The sequence below is a fragment of the Lepidothrix coronata genome, unplaced genomic scaffold, assembly GCF_001604755.1.
Source record: "Lepidothrix coronata isolate B3197 unplaced genomic scaffold, Lepidothrix_coronata-1.0 Scaffold26, whole genome shotgun sequence".
Classification (NCBI taxonomy): domain Eukaryota; kingdom Metazoa; phylum Chordata; class Aves; order Passeriformes; family Pipridae; genus Lepidothrix; species Lepidothrix coronata.
The window spans coordinates 324,285-346,844 of NW_016690206.1; positions in this window are offsets into that span (position 1 = coordinate 324,285).

A 22,560-nucleotide genomic window follows, 5' to 3' on the forward strand; every position below is an offset into this window, starting at 1 on the left:
TGAACGGTGGGTCTCAGAGGGTCATAATCAGTGGCACAGGGTCTAGTTGGAGTTCTGTCACTAGTGGTGTCCCATGAGGTTCTATACTGGACCCAATATTGTTTAACTTCTTAATCAATGACTTGGATGAGGGAGTAGAGTGCCTCCTCAGCAAGTCTGTTGATGATATAGAACTGTGGAGTAGCCAATACACCAGTGTGCTGTACAGCCCTTCAGAAGGGCCTCAACGGTTTGGAGAGATGAGCAGAGAAGAACCTTCTGAAACTGAATGAAGGCAAGTAGAGGATCCTGCAGATGGGGAAGAATAATCTCATGCACCAGCACAGGCTGGAGGCTGACCTGCTGGAAAACAGTGCTGCAGAAAAGGACCTGTACATCCTGATGGACAACAAGCTGTCCATAAGCCAACAGTGGGCCTTTGTGGCCAAGAAGACCAACAGAATCCTGGGATGAATTAGGAAGAGCACTGCCAGCAGGTCCAGGCAGGTGATCCTGCCCCTCTACTCAGCCTTGATGAGAACACATCTGGAGTGTGCTGTGTCTAGTTCTGGGCTCCTCATTACAGGAGAGATATGGAGCTCCTGAAGCAAGTCCAGTGGAGAGCTACACAGATCAGGTTAAAAAAAAGCTCTTGTCTACTCAAGGGTGTCCAGAAATACAGTCACTAGACTTTTTATAGAACTTCTGCATCAAAATGTTTGTCTGTTTTTGTGGGTGGTATGAATGGTGTGTGTGTGGGGGTTTTGTTGTGGTGGGGGTTTTCTTGTTTGTTTGGGGGTTTTTTGTTTGTTTGTTTGTTTTCTCTTTACACTTCAGAGAAAGCATTCAATTCAAGTAGCTGTAGAATGCGTGTGTTGTTCTGGATTTTTTTCTTTTATTTACTTTTTAATGGTTAAATAGTGGGACTTGGATGTTACTCTTGAATCAAGTCCTTACTTTGGGGTTGTATTTTCTCTGCTTCCTGATCTGAATAATATAATGTTTCTGCTTTAGTGTGGGATCCTGTTCAACATTAATTTTTCCTCATTGACATTTTTGCTATTCTTTAAGACTGCAACACTTTCAAAACTTTTCCAACTTTGCTTTGAACCACTGTGAACTATAACCTTGTCTTCTGAACTGGTTACCCTCATCAATCTAAACTGTATTCAAAACTGATCCTTACATGCAAAGACATAGGGTGACAAGAAGACATAATTCCTCATTACTTGTATTGGGACTCGAAATATTTAATCTCTATCAAACCTGAACCTTTAACACATATCTCTGCCCTCCACAATTGTACAAGCAGCTTTGTTCTGATATATTGTTCTATAAGTATCTGAGAAGGGACTATGGTCCAGGGATGATTTAGGGTTTTATCTATTAAATAAAATCTTCAGAAGAGAATAACTTGAAAAAGGGGATAGTGAGGGGAAAGAAAATGTAAAAGGGTAGAAAGTCTTGTGTGTCAAGCCTAAAAAGAGAGAAATTCTGTACCTCCAGCAATACTAGAGTACACAAGCTGTGCAATAGTGTTACTATATTTATCAGGACTTGGACACGGAAGGACTCCCTACAGAATTGCCAGCTCAATTTCTAGTCTGCACTGACTGTTAGCTGAAGTGGATGGGCAAAGAAAAAGGAAAGATTGCTTTATGCTTCAGATAGGCCTGTCATATAGATATTAAGAGAACTGCAGGTTCTGAAACCTTCTTGGAAGAAGAAATGCTTTTAAGATCCAGAAATCTCAGCTCACATTGACATTAAATTAGGAAAGATCACATTTTTCAGAATCACAGAATCAATTAGGTTGGAAAAGATCTCTGAGACCTTCAAGTCCAACCTTATAAGTCATTCAATGAAATTAGGAATGCAATAAAAAGACAGACATGACACATTTTCTGTCCAGATGTATTTTCAGTAGAGCTTTTTTTTCCTGTAGTAGAATAAATCCTAAAATATTTCCCCCCAACTGCTACTAATCAACAGAGAGTTTTGTGGTTATTAGGCAGCTACTCTTGTGAACTTCTTAACAAAGAATTGCTTAAACCACAATCTTCTCTAAAAGAAAAACCTACTGGTTTTTTGATGTAAATTGTATGATGAGACCAAGGAATCCAGTGGTCTGAGAGACATCAGTCTTAATAAGATGAGCAGTTTTCTTTTCCTTGAGTTGTAGCACACTGCAGCTGCTCAGAAACTTGCTATAGAGTCTTCAAAGGAAACCACAGGCAAATTGCCGGCTGTGTTAAATTTTAGATTTATTTGGAGTGCAAAATCCTTACTGAGCATTATGAAGACAAAAATGCTAAGCTCTTCTTCCTCACCATCCAGGGGAAAATTTGGCTTTCATTTTCAGAAAGTATTCTTTATATACTTAATATATAGAGATCACTTGATTACTATACCTAGTCTGTTGTATGTCTTTGTATCTTACCTTCTTTTCCTCCTTCTCTTTATACTTAAACTGCACTCCTATTTAATTCATTTGCATAGCAGTAGTGCCCCATGGAAGCGGAGAGAAGGGAAACTGCCTACATTGACATGTACAAACACTTCTGCGCTATAAAAAGTAGACTGAAAAGAAGTCTATCCTGCAAAGAATAATGTGTTCAGAACAATCAATCTTTCTTTACAAGGTTTGGGATGTAGTTTGCTTGTTGTTTAACCTTCGATGCTGTCAGAATGAGAATATGCAGCTGTTTAAATGAAAAGTAACTGTGCATTTAAAAGTTCTTGATCATGTTAACACCAAAACCTTTAGTCAAGTCAAAAGTTTAAGGTCATATAATTTGTCCCTTAAGGTTTTTCTCCATGCATCTGTCTACTCTCTACAGCAGAGGTGTGAGTAGCTCTGTCATGGCAGGCCATTATTACATAAAATCAAAATTCAGGCTGTGATTTCATTTCCTTGTGTAGAGAGTTAACACAGATTTATTTCTAATATCTCACTGTTCAACTACATTAAGGTGAATGGAGGTAGGATTCACAAGGTATGCTATGTGATCTTCATTTGTGTTTATTTTTAGAAAGCACTTTCTGTCATATTTTCACTGTTTCTTCAGAAAGTGGTGTATCACTAAGTTATTATTCCTGAGTCAATAATTGCATAGAATTCAGGATATTTTCTTGGCACTTTTAACTGTAATGCCATCTAATTCTAATAATAGTTCTAATAATATGTTTGTCATCTATAAGATATAACTAAAAATACAAGAAAACTGTAACCTCAGAAAGTACTCCTAATAGCAAATAATGATGCCAACAATATGGGTTTGAAATTACTTCAGTATTTTATACATTGTCTTGACTGACACAGTATCAAGTAGAAACAATATTTTTTGCTTCCCCTCCAAAAATTTCAGGAACAATTAAAGAGAGTAGCAAAGGAACTATTTTTTTCCTAAACTTCTAAATTATTATGATTTAGATAAAGCTCCTATGGAGAAGGGTTTCTAAACAAAAATATATTCAGTAGAAAATGCTGGAATAATATAAAGGCTCATTTAATGCTGCACTATAACATCAAAAGACATGAACTTTAAATGGTGAGCCTAAGTTCCAGTACCTCTAAAGACCACTTAGTTTTACATTCATAACGTGCATTTTTTTTTCAAAACCAGACTTATTTCTAAAAGATTCAGTATTTCTTAACTACAAACAAGTATTTTTTTTCTTGACAATAAAGGAATTTTGGTACCAGCAATGGCAAAGTAAGAGGGGTGGTGAAAGTTTCAACTTCCTGCTCTTTTTACTATTTCTAGGAATGCATTGCAAGTTATCCTGTGAAGTCTGATCTCTCAGATTGGAATTTAGGTGACATAAACGTGTCTAAGAAAAAAAAGGTGTCTCAAAATGGCTTTGGTGGCCTTGACAAGTGACAAGCAGGAGGTCTTCTGACATCCTTTGCCTTCTCACATGAATTAGGACTGCATTGTTCACATAACTTGTTGTCTCTTGTTTTCAGTAACAATTAAAAGATAAATGTTAGTTAATTCAACTGACAGGGAATTAGTGGAGAACTGTTTTTCTTCTTAGTAGCTTGTATAATGTGGTTCTGATAACTTGTAAACAGGGATAGGAGGTTTCTTTTTGAAAATGCAAAAGTTCATGCAATCTCCTCCTGCTCTAAATATAATCCATTGTATCATAGAGTTGGCTTTCTCTACAGTTCTCCTGATAGTGGATACTGTTGATGTCTTTGATCATATGGGCCTTCAGTGAGATAAAATATCTATGCTATATACAACCTCCATTCTATAATACCTTTCTAAGAAAAAATGCACAATACTCTTTAAATGGTTTTGTTAGCAAGACTAGCAACAAAGTTTACAAATTACAAAGGCATTAAAAACAAACAAGCAAAACTCCCCTAAACTATCCAGTATTTTGGCAATTATTTTAAACTTTTATGAAACCAACAGCTGTTGGAGAGGGGAAGGACAGAATATTTTAAAACAAGACTAAAGACTTTTATTGTGTAGAATTTTCAAGTGCTATGCCTGGAAAATAATTTTTGCATCTCTTCTTGCTTTAGTTGCTCTATTAGTGAAAGTATTTTCTGCTCATAATATTGAGATTGAATCTTTCTTGAGTACTGTTCTGCCTTTTCTCTATCAAAATGTGATTAATGTAGTCAAATGTGAAAGACTGGCTATGATTCAAAGTCATATCTTTTACAATGGAAGCCTGAAACCTCTGAGACTTCTTTAGTATGGGTTACAGATACCACTGAAGATAACTGTTTTGTCTAGAAAAAATGTTTGAAAAGAAACTCACTGTGGTGGTTTTTTTTGTTCAGAAAAGCAGAGCACAAATACCTAAAAACCTCACACTTTAAAGAGAAAACTAACTTAATCTTGAAAAATTATGATATTATTATAAAATTGTATCTATAAGGGCATATGCAGGCAACACCTTACCAGTTTTGCTTTGACAAATTTTCTACTGTTCTTCCAAGTGATTGCAACCTAAGCGTCAGTACTCCTTTAATGGGTCATTCCCTTTTTATGGAAAAGGAATATATATACCAAAAGCTTTTAACTATTAGGTGATAATGTTTTGTAGAATGTCACTTTACTTTAAAAGACAATCTTTAAGCATATCTAAGAATTAGGGAAAAATATTTTATGAGTGAGTCAAGGTGGCTTCCTGGTCAATTTGTAAGCACTAAAATATTCAGTAGCATTTAAAAATCAGAGTGCCACATTCACAGGATTTTTAAGATCACATATATATCAAGCAATTTTTGTGCCAGTCTATCTAAATGACTTTATGATAATTTTCAGTTTTCCAAATGTTTTTTTTCATTTCTGTTCTCAAGACCCTACAAAGAATAAAAAACAAAGTGAAAAATGTCATTAAATACCTTGAAACTTATTTGAGATTGTGAAGATATTTTCCACTACTGGGAGATTTTATTGGTGAAGCAATGCTATTTCGGGATATTAAAGTCAGTTTACAGCTGTGTTGCATCTCTACAGTGTTATACCTGAAATAAGTTTTTGGAATGTCACCACCATAATATCATATATAATAACCATATATAGATGGTTTAGTAGATCAAGTCTTAGAATCCCAAAAATCTGCCACAGGTTAATAGGTATGCAACAATATTTTTAATGTGGTAGTCTACTTGAGACATTTATGTTTGGTATTTTTTTGTATGTTCACGCATGTGAACTCTGGGAATAGCTTCAACATAAAAATTCAAGGAAAGGGACAAAGAGCCTACAAAACTGCTGAAGTATGGATGGCATAGAAAGGAGATAAAAAGATGTGATATTTTATGATTTTGTGTTTGTAAAAAAAAAAGAAAATGTTAAAACCCCACACAATTGTAGAGAAGCTGGTTTAAAAAGACAAATGGAATGCTGCACCCTAAGAAATTAAACTACTATAAACTGTATTGATTTTAACAGCATTCATTTCATGTATTAAAACCTAAGAATCTGAATGTGCAGATCTGTGTAAATTCTTCATTATTTTCTTATTCTAACATTGCTTTACCACTAAGTAAGCTTTCTATATCATAAGTTACAGGATAGAGTGAGATCCTAAACCTGAAAATTTCTAAATTTAGAAGGGTAGATCATGCTGAAAACATTTTTGTGATAAGTTATCAAAGTCAGTTTTGAAGTCTTTCACTATTACAATGACTTAACATTGTTGTAAGGTAATTTTGTCCTTTTCTTAAATAATTTAAATTAGTTATTAATTAGAATCATAAAATCATAGAATATCATAAGTTGGAAGGCACATGTACAGATCATTGAGTACAACTCCCTGCTCCTTGCAGGACCACCTAACACTAAACCATATGACTAAGAGGATCATCCAGACACACTTTGGGTTCTGGCAAGGTTGGTGCCATGACCACTTCCCATGGCCATCCATGCTTTCAGAGAAGAACCTTTTCCTAATGTTGAATCTGAACTTTCCCTGACACCACTTAATTTTGTTTCTTTGTGTCCTGATGCTTGTCACCAGAAAGCAGAGATCAGTTCCTTCTGCTCCACTGCTCCCCTTGAGGAAGTTGTAGACCATGATGAAGTCACCCTCAGACGTCTCTCCTCTAGGTTGAGCAAGCTGTGAGATCTCAGTCACTTCTCGTTAGTCTGGCCCTGGAGACCTTGTCTGTCCTCCCCTGGACACACTATAATAGTTTGATGTCCTTCTTATACTGATGTACTCAAAACTGCACACATCCTGCATGGATTTGCAGGGTGTAAAAGAATATCACTGAGAAAATAAATAAATTGAGAAACAACCAGTGCATATCTGAGAAATAGGTCATCTAGAAGGGAAAAGTGAGGCTTGTTCAGAAATGTAGTAGAGAAGAATAAATCTTAGTTAGCTGGAGTAGGCTGAGGGCTGTCTTGTGGAGGAGTACGTCAAGTGAGATTGGTAGAAGCAAATTTTGTGGGTGTGATATGCTTGCTTCAATAGCAATAGAGTTAATGAATAATGCAAGCATATGAAAGGCCTAAATTTGGAAAGAATAAAGGTATTTCAAGGGTAAGAATAGAATTAAATTAGGTTAGTGGCTGGAATGAAAGACATTTGTAGCTGGTGGTGTTACAGTAATCAAGTCGTTTGGGAAAATATTATATTTGATCAATAATATCTAAAACTGGTTCATAAAATAGTGATTCAGAGAAACAATGTATAAAACTTTTAAAGCAGAAAATTATTAATTAGGTGAACAAGTTAAGCTCATAAACAGATAACGTAATAAATTCATTACAGGAAATTAAAATGCTGACAATTAATAATGGACATATATACAGATAATACTACATATGCCATTATGATATTAATTTTAAAAAATCCAAATATTAATTATTAATTCCAAATTAATTAGAGAGGGAGTGATCAAAAATTTCATGTCAATGGTATCCAGTGAAAAGCCTGACTGCCTCACATGTGTTTGCTGCAGAGCAGTCCATTGAGGCTGACAGCAGAAAGCATGTCTAACTCAACTCTTTAAGTGCCTGACAAGTCTCAGAAGTGTAGCTCACCACTTCAAACAAGGCAGCAGAGATGATGGTAGATGACATTCATTAAAGCAAGAGTGATTTTTAAATCCTCTCCTTAACAAATCTGGACCTAAATCAATGAAGTGAAGTATTAATGACATCAACAAGAAAGAATTATCAATGAGACACGAGACATCATTTAAACTGATCCACATACCCCTGAGGTTTCCCAAATTTTCTTTGAATAGTTGGGCCTCTTAAAATGAAATAGCTGTTCTTTCTCTCCCTACTGTATGTTTCTTCATTCAAGGAACTTAAGCACCACCAAGAAAGCTGAGACTATGTAGAAATAAAGCTAGACTCATCACAGATTCCCTGACAGGGACAAATTCCATTAAGAGAAAGTGCATCTGTAATGCTTGACTTAACTCTTAGGGTCTCAGGATATGACATGGCTTGCAGAATGACTAACTGATACTATTAGAAAAATGAACAAGTTCTTTGGGTGAAACCAGTGGTGTAATAGTTAACCATGAGAAATAATTCCAAATCTATATATGAGTTGAAGTTGTCTTTTAGTATCTGAGGGGTTGAGTGCCCCAAATTTTGTTCTATTTTTCCTGATAGTATCACTTAATTTACTATTACTTTAAGTCTGCCTATATATCTTACCTTATTCAATATCTCTAGTAAAAGAAGTGTGAATATATTTCTGAATGCCACAAGTATATCTTTTGGCTTTATAGCTAGTTATTTTTATTTTATTCAAATAGGCTGGAAATTATGTGGAACTATCCTTCCTGTAAATGTCTTGAATGTACTTGCAGCTGATTATAACATAAATGTCTGCATAAATGTTGACACCTTTCTGCTCTTACTTTACTTCATTTTCCCTTCCATTTCTCCTATGGATGTTCTTCAAGCTGATTAAAATCTCAGTGTAGGCAGGTACCTTCTGGAGTAAAAGGGAAATTTTTTTAAAACTTAAGATACAGGAAACTTACTGGTAAAGCAATGTTAGAATAAGAAATAAGTGAATTTTGTAAAACATAAGACACTTCTCATAAATCTTGCCCTGGAGACCTTTCACCACTTTGTCTGTCCTCCCTTGGACAGAATCTAATAGGTGATGTCCTCCTTATTATTGATGAACCCCAAACTGCCCACATTCTGCATGGATTTGCATTTGGGAGCAGGTTTGAAGTAAGGCTGCAATTCTGTGCATCATATGCAGATCTTGCTGAATAGTGAAGATGCATCCTAGTCTTCCATCCCCACCCTAAGCCCAGAATTACAGTTGCTGTAGGGGTTTCTTGCATGTTGTTGAAATCAATCTCTTCGGAATAATGCATTATTATATGTCTTCCATAGAAACTCTGAAAAGAAGAAACCTAGAGATAGAATCTGCTAATCAGCTAAGAAATACAGATGAATTGTTTAAATAAAAATCTTTCTAGCTCTCCAGTGGCACTCAGTATCCTGTTTCCCCTATGAGTTCATTTAAGCAGAGCATTCAAAATATTGTATAGTGTAAGCAAGGTGGTTCTTAAAGTAGTAAGCAGTGACCAATACCTGAAACCTGTGGCAGTCACTCGTCTAATTTTTAAATTTGTGTTGCTGTTCAGTACACTTTAACTGACTACAGCCACTCATACCATAGTTTCACAGATTTATTGACTGTAGAACACTTAGGTACTCTCTGCAATGGTGGAGAAGCAGGTTGCAAATCTGGCAATTAAATTAGTTGTATAATTGTGGATGCACTAAAGGTGAAATTCTTTCCAGATACAGTAACTAATGATGATACTTCCAGCAAGCAATAACAGTAGTGTGTTTCAATTTGTTTGGAGAAATAAACCTTTGAGAGGACCAGGAGTCAGATTAGTCTTTGTCTCATCCAGATCAGTCTTTGTCTCATCCTGATTTTGTTAAACTTCTGACGTAACTTGCAGTGAATTCTTTGAACAGATTCTGTTCCCTGGATGGAACAATGTGGATAGTATTGCCTCCCTGCATTACGGGTAGCTAAATGGATTCTTCATAAACCCATTTTAGAGAGAATGGAAGTCCTTAAAGGGCAAAATGCTGTGCTTGCTGCTGTGCTTGGAAGCTTCAAGACAGTAAACTGCTAGCAGTTTTTATTGGCAATGCTACCAAGCAAATTTGTTATATTTTTCTGGGTTTTGTTTCTTTAATTTGAAGTGCTTATACTTTTTCTGTAATATAAATATGAGATTATAATTTGTCTTCCCAGACAGAAGAACGAATAATAACAATTAAGATTCTCTTGATCCTCTCTGTCATTTTCTACAGTGAAGTTTATAGTGCATGTGTGAACTGTTCTTGGAGATATTCAACAGAACCTCCACAAGTGTCACTGGTTCTCTTATATGCTGTTTTCTTCTCTCCTCAGAACAACCATCAAGCATTGTCTGAAAGCAGTCTACAAGGTCTGGTTTTTACTTTTAAGGTGCTGAGCAGGGCATATTTTAATGAAAGACAGAAACAGTGGCAAAACTGGGAATAGTTAAAAATGCTGTTAGTTTGAGTACTTAAAACTCTCAACATATTTGAAATCAACTTCTTGCATTTGGGAAATGAGGCCATGGAAAAAGAGAATATTCTCATTCTAGGTTTCTCATTTTTCTTTAATTCTCAGTCACTGATGTGTTGCTCATTTCTCTTACACCTAAATCAAGGAGCAAGTGTAATCTTAAGAGAATCTTCTTCCCCTATGCTGGGAAGAACTGCTGACATAGGAGTATGAACTATGTGCAAGAATTTCATTCACAGTTCAGAATTTTGGATGCAGTTACGGTATTTGGAATGAATTAGACTTCGGAGAAAAACAGGTGGACTGTTACTGTCACTCAACTCTTGTGTAATCAAAACATGGTATTCAGCCTTACATAATAAGAATCTTTCTTTCTAAATCTCTGTTACTGCACCTCTCAGGAGGAAGACAAGTCCTTAGGCTGCTATCTAAACAAAAAGCAGAGAACTTAAAACAAGTTATGCACAGAAGACTGAAGGGAAAACAGTCTAGTGGTTCTCAGAAATTGCTGCTGTGATCTTTTCTATAGTATCAAGTATGCTCAAAGTAAACTACTATTTAAGGTCCACTTTACCTTAAAGGAGAAATGAGGTCTCTTGGGTAATATAGTAGAGAAGAAAACACTGACAAGTGATTTAGTGTAGTGGTACAACCCTTTCCCATCCCTGATTAGTAAATCTTATATCCTGTTGAGCTTCCTCTAAAATCCTCTAGCTTTGATTTTTATAGAATCATAGAAGGGTGTGGGTTGGAGGGGACCGTAAAGCTAATCTACTTCCAACCACCTGTCATGAACAGGGACACCTTTCACTAGATCGGGTTAGTCAGGGCCCCATCCAACCTGACCTTGAACATTCCAAGGCATGGGAAGTCCACAACCTCACTGAGCAACCTCTTGCAATGCCTCACCACTCTCACAGTAAAGAATTTCTTCCTAATATCTAATCTAAACCTACCCTCCTTCAGAATAAGGCCCTTCCCCCTTGTTGTATCATGACATGTCCTTGTGAAAAGTCCTTCTTCAGCCTTCTTGTAGGCCCCCTTCAGGTACTGGAAGGTGGTCTAAGGTATCTCCAGATCCTTCTCTTCTCCAGGCTGAGCAGCTCCAACTCTCTCCATCTGCCTTCATAGGAGAGGTGCTCTAGGTCCTGTCATCAAATTAGTGGTCCTCCTCTGGACTTACTCTGATAAGTCCACATCTTTCTTGGGTTGGAGACCTCCGAGCTGGATGCAGTATTTCAGGTGAGGTCTCATGTAAGCAGATTAGAGGGGGAGAGTCATCTCCCCCAGCCTGCTGGTCATTCCTCTTTCGATACAGTCCAGGATACAGTTGGCTTTCTGGGCTATAAGCGCATATAGGCAAGTCATGTTGAGCCTCTCTTCCATAAACACCACAAGTCTTTCTCCCTAGGACTAGTCTCAATCCATTCTCCACTCAGCCTGTCCTTGTGCTTGGGAGTGACCCAACCCAGATGCTGGACCTTACACTTGGCCTTGGTGAACTTCATGTGCAAACAGGTCTGCCTCTTAAGCCCGTTAAATTCCCTCTGGATTTTACAAGACCAAACCCACAAACCCAAGCCAAAACAAACGGAAGAGTCACTTGACTCCATGCATGGTACTTCACGTCAACAGCCTTGAATGGTAGATCCTTTCCTTATCTCTTTGGGGAGAGCTTTTATTTCATTATGGGGCACAATAACAATCTGCCACTGAACATTAGAGAGTGGAGGCCCATAGCAGAATGACAATCCGGATATGCACGAGGACCTTTGTCTAAGATTGTTCTCTTATCTGAACAGAAATGATGTTCCTGGAAGGTGTTTTGCTGTTGTCCTTGTGATTTCAGAACAGGATTTGCTGGGAACAGAACCAAACTGTAGACAAGGTATTTCTGCCATGCGAAGAGGTAAAATATAGAAAAAGAGTTGAAATATAGCTCTTTGTATGAGTAAAGCCAGGCTCTGAAGCATTTATGTGTTCCTTTTCCCTTCTTCCAGACTCACTTGGTAGACAGCTCTGTCAGAAACAGTACCTCTAATCTCTGATTACTTGCCTCCACCTGCACGAGCCTCTACGTCACTTTGTTTTTACAACTTTCAGCATTCTGTGCTTTGAAACACAGAAAACTGCCTGTTGAGAAAAAACCCCATATTTTTCTTTTCATGCTCAAGATATTTTCCAAAGTTTCTTGCTATTTCTAGTAGTGGTTAGCATAAATAATTTAAATCTATATTTACTCTTATACATTTTTCACATCTTACATGCAAATGAAGAATCACCCACTCCATGGCCACCTGCTATGCATTCTAACCTAGCACCTACTCTTTCAGTGTTTGTTATCTGAGTTCAAGTTGTGACTGTCATCTGGACCTCATTTTAAGATGAAATGTGGAAATACCAAGCTTACTATCTCCTAGTATTAAAGTTAAAAAGTGATGGATTAACTCCAGCATGCTAAAATTGTAGGCACAAAGCTGTGGCAAGCAGATAACAAAAATATATGCCTGTAGCAAACTGTTCAGGTTATCAGTCCATATTTTCCCTTTCATTTTTCTTTTTTAACTCTAAGTATGATCATGTCTTTTTACTTTCTAGATGTTTAGAAAAGTTCTTTGCTTAGAAGACTGTATATTTTAAATGGCAGATCATTTTTGTGCTATTATAGAATTTTTATTTACAAGCTCTTTTTTGCTAATGCTGCTACTACGACAAACCTATCTATAGGCAATTTCTGAGCCTTCTTTTTGCAATGGTCAATAAGCAAAGTCTTTTAAAATATATATTTTATACTCTCTGATCTCCTTATCTGATCAAGAATATTGAAATAGAAGCACACTACAGAACAGAAAGTTCTACAGTGCCAGCTTGGCAAAGAAGCCGCCCCTCATATCAGAATTGTGGTTGGATGTGAAATAGCCCTAAAACACTTACAGGTCTGAAATTTTACATAAAGAGAAGGAAATAATAGGTCTCTTTGGCCCATGAGGGAGGCACAGGGTTGCGCTGAATTTCAGTTGGAGAGAGACCTAGAAAGAGAACGAAAGTTCTCCCGTGTCTGGTAGAGGAATAAACCATCTGGCCTGACATGGTGTGCTCCACTACTTCACCAGCATCAAATTAATCAGAAACTGTTTTCAGTAAAGAAAAAAAAATGCTCTAAAGGATGGAATCACAAATAGTCATGTCTATTCATGTATAGATGGTGTGGCAGGGGTTTTTTTCAGCCTAACCAGCATGGCAAATGGGATCAAAGACTAAGATAGTAAAACAGAGTTGAATTCTGAAGGACTCAACTGAAAAGCATCCCCCTCTAGTGATGAGTCCACTGCACAATATTCTGCATGTTATTGGCTTCTTTTAAATAAGCTGAAACATTGTGGTAGCTGTTACATTTCTTTGTGTCTTATGATGAGGTGACAGACTAAAATGGAATTAATATTGCCTAATTGTGCCGGAGTTACTATTTACTTATAAAAATCGGTGAAATGTAGAGTGCTATATGTATTTTACTCTAGAAATAGCTGCAGATAAAATTTACATTTTTGCTTTCAAGCTTCTATTGTCCTACTGGTTCTATAAATATTTATATTAACATACCATCAAAGCAAATTATAAAGTCTGAGAAAATATGGAAAAAAATCACACACATTCACCTTCTAATAAATCTGTAAATCCTCTTAATGATCTGCAGTAGTTCAGGAACTTGTTAATGCAAGAAGCATGCAATAACAGTGGGATTCTGTAATTTTCTTATTGAAAATAATTCCACATTTCATAGAAGATGAGATTACCTAGCACTCTGTTCAATTGTACATTGAAAACCTCCAGCAATGTGGGCTCTCCCATGCCCCTGGGGAGGTTGTTCCAGTGAATGATTATTCTTATTGTAAAAATGTCTTTCTTATGTTGAGATGAAACTTCTCCTGGTGCAACGTGTACGTGTAATCCCTTGTCCTCTCCCTGTGGCTCCTTATGAAGAGAGGGCCTCTATTCTCTTTGTAGTTGCCCTTTAAATACCAGAATACTGTGAAAAGCACACCCTAAACCTTTTCTTCTTCAAGAAGAAAAGACCTAACTCCTTCAGTCTTTACTCACAGGGTATGTTCTCTAGTTCACTGGTCACCTTGGTGGCACTTCTTTGGACCCTCTCCAGCCTGTCCACATCATTCTGTAAATGTGGGGAACAAAACTGTACTTGATACTGCAGGTGCAGCCTGAAAAGCACTGAGTAGCTTGGGATGACCTATATCTATCTCTGGTAGTAATGCCCCTGAGGATGCAGCCCAGGATTCAATTTGCCTTTGTTGCTGCAGGAGAATTGTGGTGACTTACGTTCAGCTTTTTGTCCACAAAACCCCCCAGAAAAACTGCCTGAAATACTTTTCTATAAACATTTTAAAAATTATTAATATTTAATATTGTTTCTTGGAATGATTTCAGGTTTTTCTTTTTTTTTTTTTGAAGGCTATATTAGGCAAGTCTCTGCTGTCATTTCAGTCTCAGGTTCAATAAGCTTTAAACAATTGATCCAAAGGAAGGATCAGCTTTGTATTCTTCAGCAAAACCAGTGTGTCACTCACAACATGGAAAGGGTTAGGAGGAAGAAGCCTGCCAAGCCCAGCAGGACTACTTTGATTTTAAATTGCATTCCATTTGCTTAGATTATCTGCTATAAAATTTTACTGCAAAACAGTCCAGATGTCTCATTATGATTTTTTTCATTATTCAAAATTTAGTTTTGATTACTTAAATAGATGGTAAGACATTTCTGCTGCAATCCTTATACATAGCATGAAGGTAGAAAAGAGATTGACATCCTTTTGTTATCAGTAAAAATAACGTTATTATCATATATGTTGTTCAAACATTGATTAAAACTATTGATATGTTTCAATGTGAGCATCTACAGTACTCTCTTTGTAGTCTGAAACCAGCCTTCAATATTATTTTGAATAAGAACTTTCATCACAGTTGTCAGTATCTTCTTACCCTCCCTTGCCTCCTCCCAAATTGAGTCTAAAATACTACTTCCTCTTATAGAATCATAGAATAACCTGAGCTGGAAGAAACCCACTAGGATCATCAACATCCAACTCCTGGCCCTGCACAGGACAGCTACAAGAATCACACCATGTGCCTGAGATCATTGTCCAAATGCTTCTTGAACTCTGTCCGGTTTGGTGCTGTGATCACTTCCCTGGGGAGCCTGTTCCAGTGCCCAACAACCCTCTGGGTGAAGAACCTTTTCCTAATATCCACCCCAAATCTCCCCTGACACAGCTTCATACCATTCCTTTGGGTCCTGTCCCTGGTCACCATAGAGAAGAGATCAGTGTCTGTCCCTTCTCTTCCCCTCACAAAGAAGTTGTAGATTGCAATGAGGTCTCCTCTCAGTCTGCTCTTTTCCAGGCTGAGCAGACCAAGTGACTAAAGACCACTCCTCACACGGCTTCCCGTCAAGGTCCTTCACCAAATTTGTTGACCTCCTTTGGACACTCTCTAGTAGGTTTATATCTTTTTTTTTAGCTTTATGTCTTTTTTTATATTGCAGTGCCCCAAACTGCACACAGTATTCAAGGTGATGCCATACTGGTGCAGAGCAGAGCAGCACAATCCCCTCCCTCGACCGGTTGGTGATGCTTTGCTTGATGCCCCCCAGGACACAGTTGACACTCCTGGCTACCAGGGCACTGCTGACTCATATTCAACTTGCCATTGGCCAGGACCCCCAGTTCCCTATCCATGGCACTGCTTTCCAGCATCATTCCCTACTTTGTACATGGATACTACTAGTAGATAGCTAATACTCTTGGCAATACAAACTTAGCAGTGTCTGGCAGAAGTAGCAGATAAACTGAGTATTTTTCTTTTGAAAAATCAAGAGCATCTACAACTTTTAAGTGGTTTGCTTTAAGGATTGGATGCCAATAACCTCTTTTTTATGTATTTAGACTTTGGAAGGAAAAAGTGTTTTGTGAATCTTAAGCGTTCAATAATGGTTTGCCAAAAGTTAAGGAACTCCATCAGTGTAAAATGAGCAATTAACTTCAGTATTTGAAATTTCATTTCTAGAAAGATATATTTATCAAAACGACATTTTTTTCAACAGCTTTCTCTCTGGTGACACAGTTTTGAGAAGATTACTTAGCTTTGAAAATATGAGCTGCTCAGATCTAGATTCTGATTCTAATATAATTAAATCCTTTCTCTGGCTGTTTATGAAAACTTGCTTTGAGATGGATTTTTCTTACATTTCAGAATTAAAATTCTTGCTCAGACAAACTGGAGAGCCCAGAAAAGTGATGAGTTTTGTATGTTCCACAGTCTGAGTTTATAATTATGTAGTTATTATGAAATGACCAAGAAACTCAGTTACAAAGTTTAGACACATCAGGAAAGAACTGAAAATTGCAGAATATGGTCTGTTTTGCCATTTTCCTATAAAACTTTTCATATGTTCACTACAATAGTCAGTACTTCTTTATATAACAATAATTTTTAAGGAAATTGGAAGCCAATTTCAATCACTGAATCAAATGAGAACTAAAGGTCTTTAAGGTGCAAATATTTTAATTTCTTAGTTATCTCCTTAAAATAAAGAAAATCTTCTTTTGAGGGCCTACCACTAGCTAAAGGATTTTCTGGTTTAGCAGTTGTTTTGCACTTAGTCCATTGCTAGGTGGTAATGTGCATTTTGACTGGAAAAGTTTTTTCCATGTGTAGCAAACACTTTGAATATGATTATGGGATTTCTATCTTTGTTGAGATACACAGTAATATGGTACAATTTAAAGTGTAAATATTGGTATGTAAATTTTTACATTGTTGTGTAAATACTGCAGCTTAGAGTGTTTTCTTTTGCCTACGTGATAGAACTTCATTGGCTTATTCTGCATGATAACCCTTCAACGAAAAGTCAAAAGTAGCTCTGACCGGCTTGAAAGGGCATACAGCAAGTATGTTCCTGATGTTTAATAGGAAACAAAACATTTTGAAAAGGAATTTGACATAATGGTTCATTGAAGCACAGTTGAGTCTGGATAATCATGGCCAGTCTTCACGAACGAAGATTTTGGGAAAGGTCATTAACCCTTCGAGCCTGTGCAGTGGATTTTTTAGGTGAGACACAGCGTGCGCTGAACTGAGCCCACCCTTTAATCCTAAGGTTCATCTGTCGGGGCCAAGCGAGCTTGGACAGTGGCAGCGAGGTCCTCAGGACGTAGGTTTGTTTAGAGTGACCTTCTCTTAGATGGATTGCCTTACAGGGCTGACGAGCTACATCTGCCCGGGGAAGTCCCCTGACCGGGAATTGAACCCGGGCCGTGGTGGTGAGAGCGCTGCATCCTAACCACTAGATCACCAGGGGGCCCCAGTCTGGCTAATAATAACCAGTCATATTTTTAAATAACTCATCACAGAAGACAAGGTAGAATACCTATTTAGTGGTGGGCTCTGTGTGTGCATCAACAAAATTGTTTTTTCTTGCAAAAGAACTGAAGAAGTAGATGGCTGAATGGAAAGTGGCACAGAAATTATTTCAGATTGTTGGATAACGGGTAACATAACAGAGTTGTCATCTAGTACCTCACTATTATCAACTTCAGACGAAGCTTTTCTTAGCCACCACGTGTGTTGGTCTGGTGGCCCAGCTGAGGCAAGTTAGCTGCTGAAGCGTGAAATCACAAATAGCAGCAGCCTGCTATAAGGTCAGGCTTATCCTGCTTTGGTTTGTTTACGTACATGGCTTTGCTAATACTGTATAGTAAGTTAGCAGGAAAGGAGTTGGTCTATAAGGATCATTGCTATAACTAATGGATGCTTTTTTCACAGATGCGGTACTGTATATAATTTTCAATGTCTGTGAAGAATTGGTGACTTATTCCTCACTTAGTTTACTTAGAGGAAACTATGATGAAGATAAATTGTTTCAGAAATTCTGGAATCCCTACTAAAAACAAAGTTCTGGCTTTCGCTACACCTTGCTGCTGGACATTGTGTACATTCATATTTTTTATATGAATATACACATCAAAAAGTATCTCTTTGCCTGTGACCTGTCTGTTGCAATAACCTCCTGGCTTTTGATACATGTGCATGTCATATGTTATATTAACCAAAATGAATTACTATTTTTTTAATCAATCAGTATTTTTCTAAAGCTGGTATTTCACCATTTTGCAACATATATCTTCACTAAAAAGGCAAGAAAAATTTAGCATTTGTTATTAAAGGATAGTAAAACAAAAGTATAGCAAAATTTCTTTATAATCTGTAAATGGCCTAAAAACTCAAATGTTACTATTGCTAATTTGTTTCTTTCATTTTAAGGTTGCTCTGGATTTTTTTTTAATGCATCTTCCAAAGCCATGATGTTTATTCTAAATATACGTGCATCCTGTTCTTATTTGGAAAAATCATAATCTAAAGGATGTCAGGTTTAGTTGATAATGCTTAGAATTATTGCAAATGTTTTATATTAGCGTGTTTAGCAAGCATAGATACCTTAATACATGTTGAGAACATTAAAATCGTATGTCATTCACATTACAAACATTCTTATGCACACTTAGTGGAGAGATAGGGAATGTATTAAAAGACATCAGAACAGCTATTAATCAGTTATTATACAGTTCTTTACATCCATGTTTAGTAGAAGATACAATTTCATCTGTGTTGTCAATAAAATACTTAGATAAATTGTGACTTATGACAAAGAATTTATAATGGATATAATTATTCAATTTTTTTCCTCATCTGAAATACTTATATTTTGTGAAATAAGAAACAAAAAGTGCAGAGGAATATTGCTATATTAATATATAATTTACTGGAATGCAATGCTCTAGTTTAGGGAAGTATCAGTAATAGATAGATAAAATGTTTTTAATGTTCTTGTGAAGAAACACACGTAGACCACAGCCCCTCATGACTGGGTCATATATTTCCATATCAGTAGGAATAAAATGACTGAAGCCAAGGAGATTAACATGCAGAAAATATCTAGAAGAATTAATTATCTTTGCAGCAGAATACTAATGATATTCTTTAGCCTCTGTCTTGGACACGGGAAAATAAAGGTCACAAAATTAGTAGATTGGGTAGAAGAAAAGAGTAGAAAGATGGTTTTGGTCAGGAGAGCATCCAAACTTAGATCTGAACCAGTCAAAAAGATTTAAGAGGTTCTATGGCAGAAAAGACCATATTTATTCCTTCCAACATACTGTAAAAGATGAGAGAAGAAACTGTGAACTGGAAAAAATCCTAAATTCCAAAAAACTGAAGCATGATGTGTACTCTGGTGCAAAGAAATAAAAGCAGATATGTGATGATTTAGTAAAATCAGTGTTTGGATTTTAGGCAAGGTAAGAAGTAGATATGAGACCCCCTGAAAAGGCCGTAGTTCTAACCTAGCTTTGAAAAAATGATAAATTGAATACTTAAAAATATCCAGTTAATGTTTAGAGATATTCAATAAGGTGTTTCATTTAAGTATGTTACAACAGTGGTAACTTTCACATTGACACCGAAAAAGTAATTTTGTTTTCTGAAAAGCTGTTGTTCTTAAATTAAGATTTTTGTGTTGAAACCAGCAAAATATCATATACCTTCAACTCATTGAAGTATTTTAAAATGTATGTAAGAAGTTGAGTCCAACTTCATTGGAAAGTGCATTGCTGTACTATCTCTTGGGATAAAGATTGAATTTAATTATTTGACCAGTATATACAATCTCCATATCAACTCTCTAATATGACATGACAGCACACCGGAAACATTCCTTGGAGAGAAACGCAACAGAGTATTAAAGGATTTAAAAAATAAAATGATTGACTCAAGTTGACAGACCAGTTATTTTTAAAGAGCTTCAGATAAGTTTTAAAATGCAAGCAATGCCCTTGCTGCCAAAATCTGTTCTGTGCTAGTTATTTCAAGAATATGAGTTGCTTGATTTCTGTTCTTTTTAAAGACATTTAATTCTGAAATTTTCCATTATATTTAATAAAACTAAGCTTGGTAGATTTCTGACACTACTTCCATCGATATCTTAAAAGTGTAATCTAGACTTAAGAATTATGTAACTTTTGTTAGGGTTCAAATTTATAGAGATTTCTATATGGCTGATTTTACACAGTGTATCAACTTTTCCCTCATATTAGCTATATAACACATCATTTTAGCATCTCTTACCTCAGGACATCATCTTTCCCACATGTACAAGCACACTGAAGAAGCCTTTCTTGGCCAAGATAATAGCCATATATGCGATTTCGCTGAACACTGCAAGCCATGGGAAAGTTAGTGTTTTAAGCTGGGGGTTTGGGTTTCTTGGTGGTTGTGTTTTTTTGTTTGGTTGGTTTTTTTGGGGCTTTTGTGTGTGTGTTTTGTTGGTTTTGTTGGTGTGGTTGTTTTTTGTTGTTGGGTTGGATTTTTTTTCCTTCCCAGAAATGCAGGAGCCTGAATTAATGGGAAAATTCTGATTACAGAAAAATTTTATGAAATAAAGCCACTGTTGTAGTTACTAGAGATGATTTCAATATAATTTGGTTGGCCAACTTATGAAAAGATGAAACTTAATTTGTTGTTGATATTATTTATATAATTTGCCGACATTTTAATGGTGTTATTTAGTGATTACATATACCCTGCCTTATAATAGGTAATTATGAGTCTCTTTTCACTTTATTGCTTAAAGTTTCCCTGCAGTTTTAATTGGCCCAGTATGTTCCAGGAACTGCCAACTAGAACTGTTCCTTTATTTTTGTATAGTACATTATGTGATGAAGTCCTTGGTCACAGTTTGTTTTTTCTCTTCTTACTGTAAATATTAGGGGAAAAAAAAGGTGTTCAGATAGTTGTCTTTCCAAAAAAGGAAATATCAGTAACCAAACACTTTTAGTTGTCTTAAATGCATATTTTTTCTGTCATTCTTCTATGCAAGATATAACTGTAAAATGTCTGGCACGACTATGGAAGAGAAATGTGTCCAAGAAAAGAAATTTAAAGGTGGCCTTTTTCTACATGTCTGTATTACGAACTCCTGAAAATGTCCTGGGCATTCTTTTCCTACTGCACTTTTTTCAAGCTTCTGCTTTAAGTAAATCTTGTGTTCAGACTGTTTGCTCCCATATTCCAATCATCCTAGCAGAGGTGAACTAAATGGGAATGAGGACTAGGAACTTTTACCTACTACATGTGGCATTTTGGTTGCCTGGAGACATCAAGGGAACAAGGAATGACGCTGATGGCTTTGGCCGGCAGCTGGGTACATCTGTCCTGGCTTTGCCCTTCTGATAAAGGACTCTGCTGGGCTGCCGCTGCTGCTCTGAAGAGGCTCGTACTTCTACTACTCAGTTTCCTTTCTCTCTAAGTAGTACCTTTGCCAACACTGTGCATATCCCCCCCTTCACCATTTTTAGTTAAGGAGACACAGGGACAATGTTGTGATCTGAAGGCTTCACAGCAGTTCAGGCTGCTTGGAAATTTTACTAGTTGTTCACCTGGCACAACATAATAGCTCTGGGATATTTGATGCAAAGTCTAGTTTCTTGTTGACATTCAGACTTTCAGTTTTCAGTCACTCAGAGAAGGGTCTGGCCTACTGTATAATTAACGGCAAGTTTCAGATGTACAAATGCTAGTTAATTGTCTTTGACTATTTATGCCATGGGCCTGACCCATACTAAAATATATGCATGTGCTTATGCATAGCTGGAAGTCAGGGTAATTGGCTGAATAAACATGAAGGCCTGGAAGTGACCTCAAGGAAAACCTTTTCTTTATTTTGCATCGTGCTTCAGTTATCACTGTATTTGTGCTGGCTTAAAGATGGAAGATGCACCTCAGTGTTTTGGAAAGGTTGACTCAACTGGATGAGTGTCTGAGCTGAAATGAGTTACGCATTCTACACCAACACAAGAGGGTAATGCTGTGCATGGCTGTGTAATGAAAATGAAAAATCAGAGGTAACTTCTACAGTTGCAATGTTGCTTTTAGTTACTTGCTGTTTGGCATGCTATTTGTAAACTGGTAAAAGTACATAGTTAACATTTTAGATGGTTTTCTCTATAAAGTGTGACTTGAAGTTACTAAAAAAAAAATCTAAGTATAAAAGTAATGCTTACATTTTTGCCACATAAAACAGCAAGCTCAGTGTCTAATGTTCTTGCAGCCCACAGCAATGCAGACTAAGCTAACTTCCTGTGTTTAGTTTTGTTTTGGTGGAGTTTTGTTTGTTGGGTTTTTTTTTTAAGGAGGTACCAAATGCCTTGCTAGTATAAAGATAGCAGGTGTTCCTCTATGCAGTTTGGCATAGTAGACAGGACAGAAAAGTTCTGTGTTCCAGCAGTATTCTATTTTACAATGGTTCGTGCTGGCTTATTTCAGTGTGCCTGGATTTGTATGCTATGTATGAAAAAAGTAGTGTTGTTCTGTCTCCAAATAGAAAGTCCTAATTATCTTATTCTGCATAAACAGCAGAAGCAGAGTGAAGGTAATGAATCATTTGGCATCCTAAACTACTGTCTGCCACTGTCCATTATCTTT